The sequence below is a fragment of the Armigeres subalbatus genome, chromosome 3 (assembly GCF_024139115.2).
Source record: "Armigeres subalbatus isolate Guangzhou_Male chromosome 3, GZ_Asu_2, whole genome shotgun sequence".
NCBI classification, from domain to species: Eukaryota; Metazoa; Arthropoda; class Insecta; order Diptera; family Culicidae; genus Armigeres; species Armigeres subalbatus.
In genome coordinates, this window is record NC_085141.1 from 172,553,990 (window position 1) to 172,567,250 (window position 13,261).

General features: G+C 36.3%; 1 protein-coding gene across 5 annotated transcripts in view; it reads right to left on the reverse strand.

The window, feature by feature from the left end:
* Positions 1-13,261, reverse strand: part of LOC134219278 (protein CREBRF homolog) — a 62,416-nt gene that overhangs the window by 14,388 nt on the left and 34,767 nt on the right. The gene's annotated exons all lie outside the window — the stretch shown is intronic.

Sequence of the window (13,261 nt, forward strand, 5' to 3'; positions counted from 1 at the left end):
AGCACTTCCACAGTTATTGACTGTGAGGTTTCTAAGCCAAGTTACCATTTTTGCATTCGTATATCATGAGGCTAGCACGATGATACTCGAGTCGAAATAGTTTCCAACCCAAAAATGTCCAAGTCCGGACCAGGAATCGAATCTAGCCACCTTCAGCTTTGGTCTTGCTTTGCCGCGAATCTAACCGCGCGGATATGGGAGGCCCCCAATCAATCAATAATGGACATTTTTGTTATCTTAACTCGAATTACATTTCATAAATATGCAGACACCCAATCATCCTGTTCTTTCACGTTCTGGATCAAAAAGTGATGACTTCTGATGTTTTTTTTTTAAAACAAAAAAAAGTAAGAGTACATGATTCATTGCTTTTTTTTGTTTAAAAAAAAACATCAGAAGTCACCACTTTTTGATCCAAATTTAATGTCAGAATGTGAAAGAACAGGATGATTGGGTGTCTGTATATTTATGAAATGTAATTCGAGTTAAGATAACAAAAATGTCCATTATTGATTGATTGGGTCCTCCCATATCCGCGCGGTTAGATTCGCGGCAAAGCAAGGCCAAAGCTGAAGGTGGCTAGATTCGATTCCTGGTCCGGACTTGGACATTTTTGGGTTGGAAACTATTTCGACTCGAGTATCATCGTACTAGCCTCATGATATACGAATGCAAAAATGGTAACTTGGCTTAGAAACCTCACAGCCAAAAGAATCAGAAACATTACAAAGTAAACACAGACCAACAGACTTGTCGCTCGAATCAAATAATCTTTATTTAGTCAAAGGATCTCTCGAAGCGCGCGAGTCGAGTTCGCCCGCCGAAAAACTCTATCAAAGAATATTCAATGTGTTATGTCTGTTTCTCTGTGAAGACAATATATATGTATATCAATTAGCTAATAATACGCAAGCAAAAATATCTCACTATGACATTACCGGTTGTAGTTAGAACGAGCCCAATCGGACCCAATGATGGCAACGGCAAATATTGCTCTAAAAAATCTCGGACAGTGGTAGTTAGAAACTTGCCGAACCGACCGCAGCGTGTGGCGGTAAACAATAAATTCCTCTCGTATACGCAAGCAAAAGCCTTGAACTTCAGCGCCACATGAAAGTATGTTCGCAGGTACGGCACGAGCATACGGCGTCTCCTTGGAGGAAAGTAACCAAGCGGGAAGTTTGGGCAGGAAGCGGCGGCGTTCGCGGCAAAGCTATAAAAAGCGCACGTTGTGTAATCGGCAGTGTGCCGCCGCTGTAGAATGAACACGCGTCCCTATTTCCACCCACACGGTAATACTAGTTTGTATTTTCATTGTTAATAACTATATCACTAGCTATTTCTATTTATTTACTTTCCCTGTGAGCGATGGCCTAGTGGGTTCTCTTTGTTCGCATACTTGCATTTGCGGGGCCGAAATAAAAGATGTACTTTTCTCTAAGCAAATGGTTTGATTCCGTGCCAATACGTTGCTATAAGAGTGCCACATAACGCACTAGATGAGCTTGCTAATCATTTTCAGTTTCCCAAACCAGATTAAATACCATTTGGGTAAGAACCTGCGACATAAAACGGAAATCATTAACACTGACGGTGCGTCACCTCAACCGCAGTCGCGGCCAAAGATCCTAATTAGGACGTTAGAAATATTTAATAAAAAATTTGTCCTGCCGGTCTTCGAAATGTCAAGGGAGGATAATAAAAAAAAAACATATTAAAACGAAAAAATAAATAAATAAATAAACACTTTAGATTTGTTAAAGAGTGTCTTCAAAATTATCAAAATATTCCGAAAATTATAGTGTTGCCCCCTCAACTTAGTATTTTTGGGCAAAACATCAGAAGACACATTCGTTTTATTTAATATTTGTATCGGTCTTACCATTAAAAATCATCGAAAATACGAAATTCCACAAACAACACCTTGTCAAAACCCTTCAAAGAACTAGGTTAGAGGTACCAGTCGTGGTTATAGCACCAATGGTCCGTCTAAGGCATTATACACCAAATAACACATCAAAACGTGTTCTGATAAGTGAACCAATTCATATGATACAATAACATCTTGAATCTCCTAAAAAAAACAAAATTGTAGAAACTGGATTTGTTTATTTTTTAGTATCCTTTGCAACAGATGCTGCACTAGTAATCCCAGTATGGTCAATCCCATTATGGTCATTTCCATTAGAAAACAATGAGATTCGCTACAATGAATGACATACAGTGGTTGGTTTCCTACTCGCCACTGCCGTATCCAGGCGCTAACGTTAAGTTAAGTTAGTTAAGAGTTAAGAGTTAACCACCTGAAGTTTGTATGGCGATGTCTACGCAGGTTTTCTCAACAGCAGGAACTTTTCCCGAAAATCTATTTGGTACCAGCTATGTAGGAAGGTGTCTGCTACTATGCCTACCAAATATTTTTTTCGATTAAGGTGATTATTTTCGGGATATTAAACTTTAGATGCCTTTCGCCATACTGATTTCCGAAAGTTAACTGTGCCGCTCAAAGTATTCATTGGAACTAAAAAAAAGAAAATTGTCAGAACTGGTACCTGCGTTCCTATTATTGTTGAGCAGTTTTGGGAAATACATATTCTAATAGGTACACATTCATATTTGTTCTAAAGAGCATTAAATAAAACCTTTCGCGTGACACATTAATACCAGCCATTATATTTTATAGCCTTATATTTTTTGAAAAAAAACAAGGTGACGGTTGCTACGGTACCCGAACAAAGCTTGAGAGAAAATCGATAACTAGTTTTGTTGTCTAATTTTGATAACTCAGGTTGAAATCCTTTTGATCGTTTTAACGGTTAATCAAAATCTATAGCCGAAAAATATTACTGTGACATCAAATGGAAAACTATTCCTGCTCTCGATAAAAGCAAATTGACAACTAATTTTGATGTTGGTTTTCGCTAACAAAATAAGTGTTTGAAAACAAATCGTGATTTCAATTTGATCTTCTTCTTCTTCTTATTGGCATTACATCCCCACCCACACTGGGACAGAGCCGCCTCACAGTTTAGTGTTCATTAAACACTTCCACAGTTATTACCTGCGAGGTTTCTAAGCCAGGTTACCATTTTTGCATTCGTATTATCATGAGGCTAGCACGATGATACTTTTATGCCCAGGGAAGTCGAGACCATTTCCAATCCGAAAATTGCCTAGACCGGCAACGGGAATCGAACCCAGCCACCCTCAGTATGGTCTTGCTTTGTAGCCGCGTGTCTTACCGCACGGCTAAGGAGGGCCCCAATTTGATGCCGACATTGAACCATGTTTTCAATTTGCTCTATTTATGATATCAAGATTTGCTTGGGTACACTGAGGATTCTGGCCGTAAGATTTTCATACGACCAAACTTATGAGAATGTTTCATACGAATTGAACTATGAAAATTGTAGGATCTTTTTTCAATCAATTCTATCTCTTTATTGGGTATCTAACGAGACAGTTTCTCGAAGCGTCGGTGGGCGTGTGGTGTGAACGCACGCCTCCTAATCACGACGTCCATGGACGTCCATGCATGGTTCGAACCCAGGTTACACTTTTTTTAACAAACTGAAAATATTTCATAAGATTGTCGTATAAAATGCATTCCATTAGAGAGTCGTATGAAAATCAATACATTTTCTTGTGGCGAAATTTCAAAGGAGATAGGTATGATGTTCTTACGACCAGTTTCCTCAGTGTACATTTTTAATAGTACAATAAACAACCTTGCTTCTCCATGATTAAAGTAGGCATTGATGTATGGCAAACAACATATCAACATATTTTTATTTGTATGAACATAAGTAAAAGAAAACATACATTTTTTTGCATTGTTGCTCCTGCACACCAAAAAATTATGAATATTACAGGTGATGTATTTCAATAAAATGACACAAAACCACATGACATAAACAGAATCGTATATTTTTCAATGTCAGGAGATTTAAAATTACATGTCACGGAACCTAAACGCAGCACCCGTTGCAACGCACCTAACGCACAAGCAGTCAATGACTTGATGCAGTGAAATACTTGTTCAGTGCAAATCGTGGAACCAGTTTTATTTCGATCATCCCTCTTACAAGAAACGGAGATAACTGAGTGGTAGCGTGCTGGGCTCTCACTCAGCGGACTTATGTTCGATTCTCATTCTGATCAATTAATTTTTTTGTCAATAAAGTTGTGATGTAAAATTAAAGTACCACCTAATTTTACGTCAAAAATGACGCTCGTATATGTCGGTGTCACAGCACCTAAAATTACATGATTATTTTTAGGTGTGTGGGGATGGCAACGTATCATAAAACACGACACTAAATCACAATTGAGCCTTTTGAAAGATAAGTTTTCGCACAATGCACAATGTTACCAAATAGGGTAAAGTGTCCAATAGTGGACCCCCAAACAATAGTGGACCCTCCAACCATTTTTGCATTATTACAGCCCAATGTAAACATTTTGCTATGAAATTTCATCGGGAGAACCTACCTTACAATCCTATGATTTGATTACATGCATAGGAAATGCTATGGAAAGTAGAATTAGATGATTTTTTACAATTCTATAAAAAACAAACACGAGAGTGTCCATTATAGGAATATTCTGGGGGGTCCATAATAGGGAAGAAGAACGTCCCGAAACGAAACATGAAAATCAAATGAAGTGTCGACTATAGGGAAGCAATTTCCTATTATGGACCCCCAGGGGGTCTACTATAGGGCGAATTCAGTCAGACTTTAAAATGTTAATTTCAACGAATAACGTCGTGTATTTGAGTGTTTTATGTATGTATCGTGAAGAGGAGATGCAGAACTTGTTAGTAGATACCAAACCGAATTAATATGTTAAAAATTTCTACTCCTTATGACAGGAAGAGCAAAATTCTGCTACTAGGGGGTCCACTATTGGGCATTTTACCCTAAATAATGGATTGAATATTGATTACCAAAGAATTTTCCATGTTATCATATGATCAGTTTTTTCTCTAACTTCGCATTTTTAAGATATAAGAAGCATTTTTTTTAATTTGATTAATGTAGTGGCAAGTTCCACTCGGTTAAATCGCCGAACCCATTTGCAGGGTTCTCGAACTGTAATGAGAGCTTTGAGTGACATGCTACTGAATTGTATATTGCAAGAGGAATAAAGTTAGTTTTATATTGACTACCGATCCATTTGGACTTATCCGTCATTTCTTAAAGAAAAGGAATCCCTGTTGACTGAGTAATTTTACAGTGGCGACGAGGAAGGATTTTTATCAACTTTCCGTGCTTTTCACGACCGCTGGTTCTTTGTACTTTTGGCGTGAATTTTATCGGCCATAAAAGGAGGACGCCGATTGTAACAATACAGTACTCATGCAGTATCAGTCAACTGTGACGACAGTTCGGTAAAATTGAGACAACCAAGCATCGACTATTTTTGCTATACTGTGGCCCGCCGGCTGGCACTTCATATGTCAGAGGAAGTGAAAAGCGCCGAAGTTTAGCATTGTGGTGCAAGTGCATTTTGTGTCTGCTTGGTGTTTTGGTGGTTGCTGCAGAATAAGATTGGATCTGCAGTGTACAGAAAGTTCATCGACCTTTTGCATCTTTCGATGACTGCCGATTTTGTTCAAAGATGAATTCGTGGTTGCATTTGGCTGTTGCTGTTGAGGAGGTTACTGTTGAGCTGCGTTTGGATCTGTTGCTGTTTCGTTGTTGTGGAGCTATTGGCTGCTGTACCCAAGTGCTACGAGATTTTGGATTGGATTTTATTTCGATGCCAGCCTTTTGATTGGTTTGATCTGGGTTTTTGCGGTGAATCTGCTTTCCATTGCTGTGTACAAAGGAAATTGATTAGCTTCGAGTTGTGCTTTTACTTCTACTTTTGAGGCATTCCACGGGGGCATGTCAGTCGATCCTGAGCGACCATTTCGAAAATATTTGAAACTCTGCACAGTTTTTCAATTTCATCTAAATCGTCATTTTTCGATATCAAATCTTCATATTGAGTCACGACTAACTTTTCAAAAGGGTGTATGTGAAAATGGTTCAAAAATATTTAAAAGCTGCACAGCAAAATCGGAATGTTCGATTGTTATGATTTTTCAGCAAAGTTAGACAACTAAATGGTGATTCTTAAGAAAATGTGCACAGTAAAAAAAATTTTTTTGCCTTTAAAATATCATTTTGTCACAAAAACTCAAATATCTCAAAACCCTATCTTTTTTCGAACGTAATTTTTTTAGGGAAAACGGTCCATTATATTAGCTATCTACCATAAAAATTTGGTGATGGTAAACTAATAAACAAAAAAGTTATGACATTTCAAACATTTGACAATTTTCACATTTAGTAAAAAAAAAATTTTTTCTGTGTAAGTTATTTCGAGAATTGCAGTTTGATGCAGATTTTATTGTTAAGGGACGTGATTTAAACAAGTTGTTTTCATGATATTTTGATTTCTATTCATTTATGCAATTATTCATAGCATCTATAAGAAACTTAGACACGATCCAGTGTTGTGATCAAAAGTATTGATAGTGTCATAATTTTCATTGCACGTGACTGGCGAAAAATTCTTTTAATAGTGTTGAAACCTGTTGATAATAACGTTGATAGGAACATATCAGAAATGTTATTTTTAAGACAAAAGCTGCAAAATCAAAGATTTATATACACGTGTACGTCTATAGTTTACCTGCAAAAAATATACCTCTTAGAGAATAGACTTTATGATCGGGAGGAAACGGGTATCTTCAACAACAACAAATGCATGATAGGTACATACCATGACAATGCTCACGAAAAAGCAAAAAAATTACTACTACTAAGGTTGTTAAAGATCTTATAGTAATTTTTTTCTTCAGTCAAGCAAATGACACCAAACTAGTCAGTAGAAACTTAAAAGTGATTTTGTTTATTGAAATATTACGAACAACATGAGTAGCCGCTTTCTCAACTGTTGTAGGCCGTTTGATGGAAAAAAGTGTTCAAAAGAGTTACGAAATCTCACCGAAAGCACCATAGATAAACTGAAAGCGACTGGTTATGCTCCAATGTCCACATTGAATACAAATTTACGCATTTGCACGTCCTGCCATCTAAACGTTGACAAAAGAGCAATCTGTATATCATCGGTTGAGCAGAGCGCAGGAAGTTCGAAAACGACAGCAACTGAGGAATTGCCAGATGTATCGACAACAACTGAGGAATTACCAGAAGTATTAAGTGCCTTGCCACCGAAATCTGTTTCAACAAATCAATCGGAAGATGAGTGTATCCAAAAGGTCAACATCGAACGCTTTAACGAGGGCATAGCTGGGATAAAAGTGACTCCGATTAAATGGAGTAAGATGGACTACGTTTATTAGCCGGAGAAAAATACCGTGAAATAAACGAAGCTGTACGAAGAAACCTCTTCAAATTAGGACCTGATGATGTGGAAAATACAGACTACGATGAGGTAATTATAAATATGAAGGAAAGGTTCTCGAATGCAGCCACGACAAGGAAAGAAAAATTATTGATTTTGTCGATGCTGCCAAGTTCGTGGTCTATTCAGGATGCCATTGATGAGTTCAAAACCAATAGAAATACAGTAAAAGAGGCAAAACAATTGAAGAATAACTGTCTTTCAACCAAAAATACTAGGTCTAGTACTGCATTAACAGATGAGACAAAAGAAATAGTAGTTCAATATTTTGAAGATGATGAAGTAAGTCGAGCTATGCCTGGTCAATCCAAAAAACGATTAATGATGACGACTTTGAAAGAAGCGTAAACACGCTTCAAGGAAATTCACGATAATATTAAAATAGGTTTTTCCTCATTTGCAAGCCTTCGGCCAAGGCAATGTAAGCTTGTTTCCAATTCAGGAACACATAATGTGTGTGTGTGCGCACAACCCATGAGAATATTAATCTTATTTTACATAGTTTGAAAAGAATCAATTTAACAAAGGATATTAAAATGTTAACTGGTAGTCTTTTGTGTGAAAATACAACATCAAATTGCTATCTACGATCTTGTTCGGATTGTCCAGATTCTTCATCATTGGAAAATACTTTATTCGCTGAGTTTGAAGAAAAATATATTGATCAGTTATCATTTGAGCAATGGGTGACCACGGATAGGTGTGACATAGAAACTATTGTAAAACCTGTAGATGAGTTTGTGTCATATTTTTGCTTGAAATTAGAAAGTTTAATCCCTCACGATTTCATTAAAACAGAACAATCCAGCTTTAAAAATACGAAAAATACATTACAAAATGGTGAATTTTTAGTCATTTGTGATTTTTCTGAAAATTACAGCTTTGTATTGCAAGATGAAGTGCAGTCCCATCACTGGAACGTACAACAAGCTACAATTCATCCATTCGTTATTTATTTTAATGGAAGTACGCAAATTGAACACTTAAGTTTTATTATAATTTCCGAAGATTTAAGACACGATTCAGTATCCGTAAACTTGTTCATTGAAAAAATGATTAACTTTTTACGCGTTGATAAGCATAAAGAAGTCAAAAAGATATATTTCATGTCTGATGGAGCAGCGTCGCAGTACAAAAATCGTAAGAATTTTTCGAGCCTATGTCAATTTAAATCAATGTACGGAATTGATGCAGAATGGCATTTTTTTGCTACATCACATGGCAAAGGTCCTTGTGATGCTATTGGAGGAACAATAAAGCGCATGGCCACAAGAGCAAGTTTAGCCAAAGAACGTGAGCATCCAATTAAAACTGCGAAAGAACTTGTTGATTGGGCAAATCGTAGAAAAGAAAAAGATTTAACCAAATTATCATTTTGTTTTACTACTACTGAAGAGTACGAAATAAAGGCTTCAGAGCTCAGCGAGCAATTTAATAACGCGAAAACGATCCAAGGAACCCAAAAATTTCACTGTTTCATTCCATTGTCGGAAAATAAAATTAAAGCAAAACTATACTCAAACTGTGCTGATAATAATTCAAAAGTGTTCGATATTTTAAAAAATTTGAATAAAAAAAAATAAAAAATAAGTATTAATAAACTGTTTTCATGATATCATAACCCATACCAAAATTCAAACCCAAAACTCTTAGAGTTTCTATAACAACATTGTGTAACTGCCACATTTAATTTAATACTTAGGATAATATTAATTCATTTTTATTTATTTATACATATAATATAATATACATAATATCGATGAATACATAAATATGGAATATCATACAAACAACTTGTTTAACTCACGCAAGGCCCTTAACAATAAAATCAGCATCAAACTGCGATTCTTGAAAAAAAAAATACACGGAAATTTTTTTTTGTTTACTATATGTGAAAATTGTGAAATGTTTGAAATGTCATAACTTTTTTTTTATTAGTTTACCATCACCAAATTTTTATGGTAGATAGCTAATATAATGGACCGTTTTCCCTAAAAAATTACGTTCGAAAAAAGATAGGGTTTTGAGATATTTGAGTTTTTGTGACAAAAATGATATTTTTAAAGGCAAAAAAAATTTTTTTTACTGTGCACATTTTCTTAAGAATCACCATTTTGTTGTCTAACTTTGCTGAAAAAATCATAACAATCGAACATTCCGTTTTTGCTGTGCAGCTTTTTAAATATTTTTGAACCATTTTCACATACACCCTTTTGAAAAGTTAGTCGTGACTCAATATGAAGATTTGATATCGAAAAATGACGATTTAGATGAAATTGAAAACTGTGCAAAGTTTCAACTCAATAGAAAATCATGAATTAAAAATTTTCTTAAATTTTGATGCTGTTGCTTGGAATCGCTCTTTTGTTACTGTAGAATGTATTTAACTACTACAACGGAACCATATGTACCGGGTAGCATCCCGTTTTCCCAGTATTTGGAGCAGTTGGAGTTTTTATTTGAACACAATAATTACTCCGCTGATAAGTACAAAATATCCTTTTTGGCCGTTTGCGGCACCGAGGTGTATAATCAAGTGAAGCTTCTATTCCCGGGTCAGAGCGTTAGGGATTTGTCATACAAGCAAATAACCGATGAATTGAAGAGAAGATATGACAGGAAAGATTCGGATGTGATCCATACTTACAAATTTTGGACCCGAAGACAGGGACAGCACGAAAAATCAGAAGATTTTGTTTTGGCTGTAAAGCAATTGGCTGAGTTGTGTGGTTTTGGGGATTTCAAGGATCGTGCCATCCGCGATGCACTTGTTATTGGTACATATGACAGACAGTTGCAAAAGAGATTGTTCGATGAAGATGACCTAACAGCTGCTAAGGCAGAGAAATTAATCGTGAGTCAAGAATTGTCTACCGACAGAACTAGATTTGTTAACCGTGACGATGAAAGACGGGTTAGTGTGTTAGCTAGGTTGGGAAGACGTGTAGACCGTGTTCCAAGCAAACAATCTTACCGAAGCAGAAGTAGAAGTTTTAACCGTAGTCCTGCTTATAACCCCAAAGCCAGAGGTGGAGACAGAAGGCATGAACAACCTACAGCTTTTACCTGTTCGTTTTGCCATAGGACGGGGCACACTAAGAAGTTTTGTTACAGGTTAAAGAGAAGGAGTCCACGAAAGAGTCCGTGAAACAAACCATTTGTGAAATTTATAAGTTCTCCAAAACCCTTGTCTTCCCAAACGTCTGGCCTTTTCAAACGCTTGAAAAAGGATTTGGCATCCGATTCCGAAGATGAAGAGTCTCCTTGCTTAATGATTTCTGCGACAAATAAGACGAGTGAGCCGTGTTATGTTGAGGCATCAGTTCAGAAACGTCGTCTTACCATGGAGGTAAACTGTGGATCCGCTGAAAGCGTGATTTCCGAGGCACAATTCATTAGAAATTTCAGCCAATGTCCTATTGAAGACAGTCGAAAAAAGCTTTATGTAATAGATGGCAATAAGCTTAGCATTTTAGGCAGAATCAGAGTTCTAGTGAAGTTAAATGGAATCAAAGAGGAACTTTATCTAATTGTGCTGCAGGGAGACAGAGACTTCGTACCGCTAATGGGTCGTAGCTGGTTGGATATTTTCTATGGTAAATGGAGAAACATTTTTTTCCAAACCTAGACCAGTTCAGCTTGTTAATGCTGTGACTATGGACGACCAGAGAGAAGACAATATTTTAGAAATCAAAAATTTCATTGAGCGGCCGTATCGTCTCAGCCCATAAGCGTCAACTCAAGATCCCAGAAGACTCTCGCCACCGGCTTCGTCGTCGTTTTGTTTTGAGCGGAGAGAGTCCGATCACGACGCAGCTTTTGACTGAGCCAAGTACTAGCACTGGTACATCAAGCAGCAACAAGCGAAGAAGAATTGAGGAAGATATGTCTGATGATTCAGATTCAGATTTTTACGGCTTTGCTGCCGATTCCTTTTTGTTTGAGGACCACTATCCAAGGATGGATGTCCAAAGTGCGCCAACTGGAGCCTCTGAATATGTGGATGCATCATCGGGTGCTATCCGTAAGAGCAATGTAATTGAGGAGCAACCTGTGGCCGATCGGGCAATTCAGAATAATGTGCAAGTTAGGCGTAGCGTGAGAAATAGAAAAAAACGTAGAATCCAGGATTTTAAATACTATTGAATTAGAGGAACATTCGAATTGTTTTCTAGCTAAGAATTTCAATATAATTGTTAACCACCACTTCGATTTTGTAAATTGTTGATATTTGCTCTCTGAATTTCGTTTGATAAGTTTAAAATAAGAAATAAAAAAAAAACAAAGTTTAGCTTTGAGATTAGCTTTAACTAAAGAGGGAAGAAGCTGTAGTGGCAAGTTCCACTCGGTTAAATCGCCGAACCCATTTGCAGGGTTCTCGAACTGTAATGAGAGCTTTGAGTGACATGCTACTGAATTGTATATTGCAAGAGGAATAAAGTTAGTTTTATATTGACTACCGATCCATTTGGACTTATCCGTCATTTCTTAAAGAAAAGGAATCCCTGTTGACTGAGTAATTTTACAATTAATATTGCTTTGCCATTTATCTTCTTTCAGTATTTTTCACAGACACGAACAATTTTAATAACATATTCACTTTTGTGTGTTTCTTTTCTGCTAAATGTGGCCTATTCAATAAACCTCTTCTTCCCACTTTGTCGATTAGTAATGAGATATAACCTCACATTACCAGCTTCTTCCAACAATCTATACATATTCATAGAAATTCAAGTCTGTAACCAAAAACAAGCTGAATCAGCACTACCATAATATATAGAACAGTATTTTTTCCTATCTATACAATCAAGTTTACTGGTGGATTCGAAAAAAGGTGGAGAAAAAGCTTTGGCTAACTAAGTATAATGTCATTGTCGCTAACTAAGCATACTGTCGTCGTTTTATTTTTAGCCTTTCGATAAAATGCGAAACACGAGTATGAACCATAATGACCATTGTGGGTTCGCCTACCAGCCGTACGCCCAATCAAGTACATAGATGTGGAGACGTTGTATCACATCCCAAAACAAATATTTCCAAGAAAAGGCTATTCATGGTAGGACTCTTACTTAGTCTATTGTTATTGTATTCCTCCCAAAAATGTATCACAAATTTCTCGCCTCGTGGATGCTGTCACCTTTACACCTGTTGTTATACAGCAATAACATACTGTTTACCATAAAAATACATACAAGATATTCAAAAGAAAGTTATGTATCTATAATAATATTATGTATCTATTAAGGTTGAAATACTTCACATAATTAGAAAACCGTAAAGTGACATATGGCTCTGATTTTGCTCATATGAAACAAAATGTAAATCAAATGCATGGAAGTGCCATGATAAGAAAACCATTATGAACTCCACATAGAGTAACTTATTAAATTGAGAAAAGATGCATAACAACATATTTGAAAGAAAGAGGTTACACCACTGTACAATTTTTTAAACGTGGAAGTTTTTTCAAAGTTTTCAAGGTCTTCGCCCGTAGGCCGGAGCACTGAAAACGTATCAGCGGGAAAATTCTACAGAGCCATCATTTTTTCAAACAGCAAAACTTGAGTTTTTGCACTTCAAGATTTCAGAAACAATTTCAACAAAATTTAATTTACTTCTTTTGTTTAGCCAAAAAATCCAAATTATTTGCATTTTTTGTAATGTGACCTCTTAACAATAGATGTACATTTGGTGAGTGAAAATGTATTCCGTATGAGGTGGCGGGCAAACTTAATGAAGCTTAGAAAATTTTAAGTCACCTTACATAATAAAGAAATGAAAAACATTCATTATAAAAAATAGAGGAATTAATTTTTAAAAATTGATGAATTTTATTTTCGTA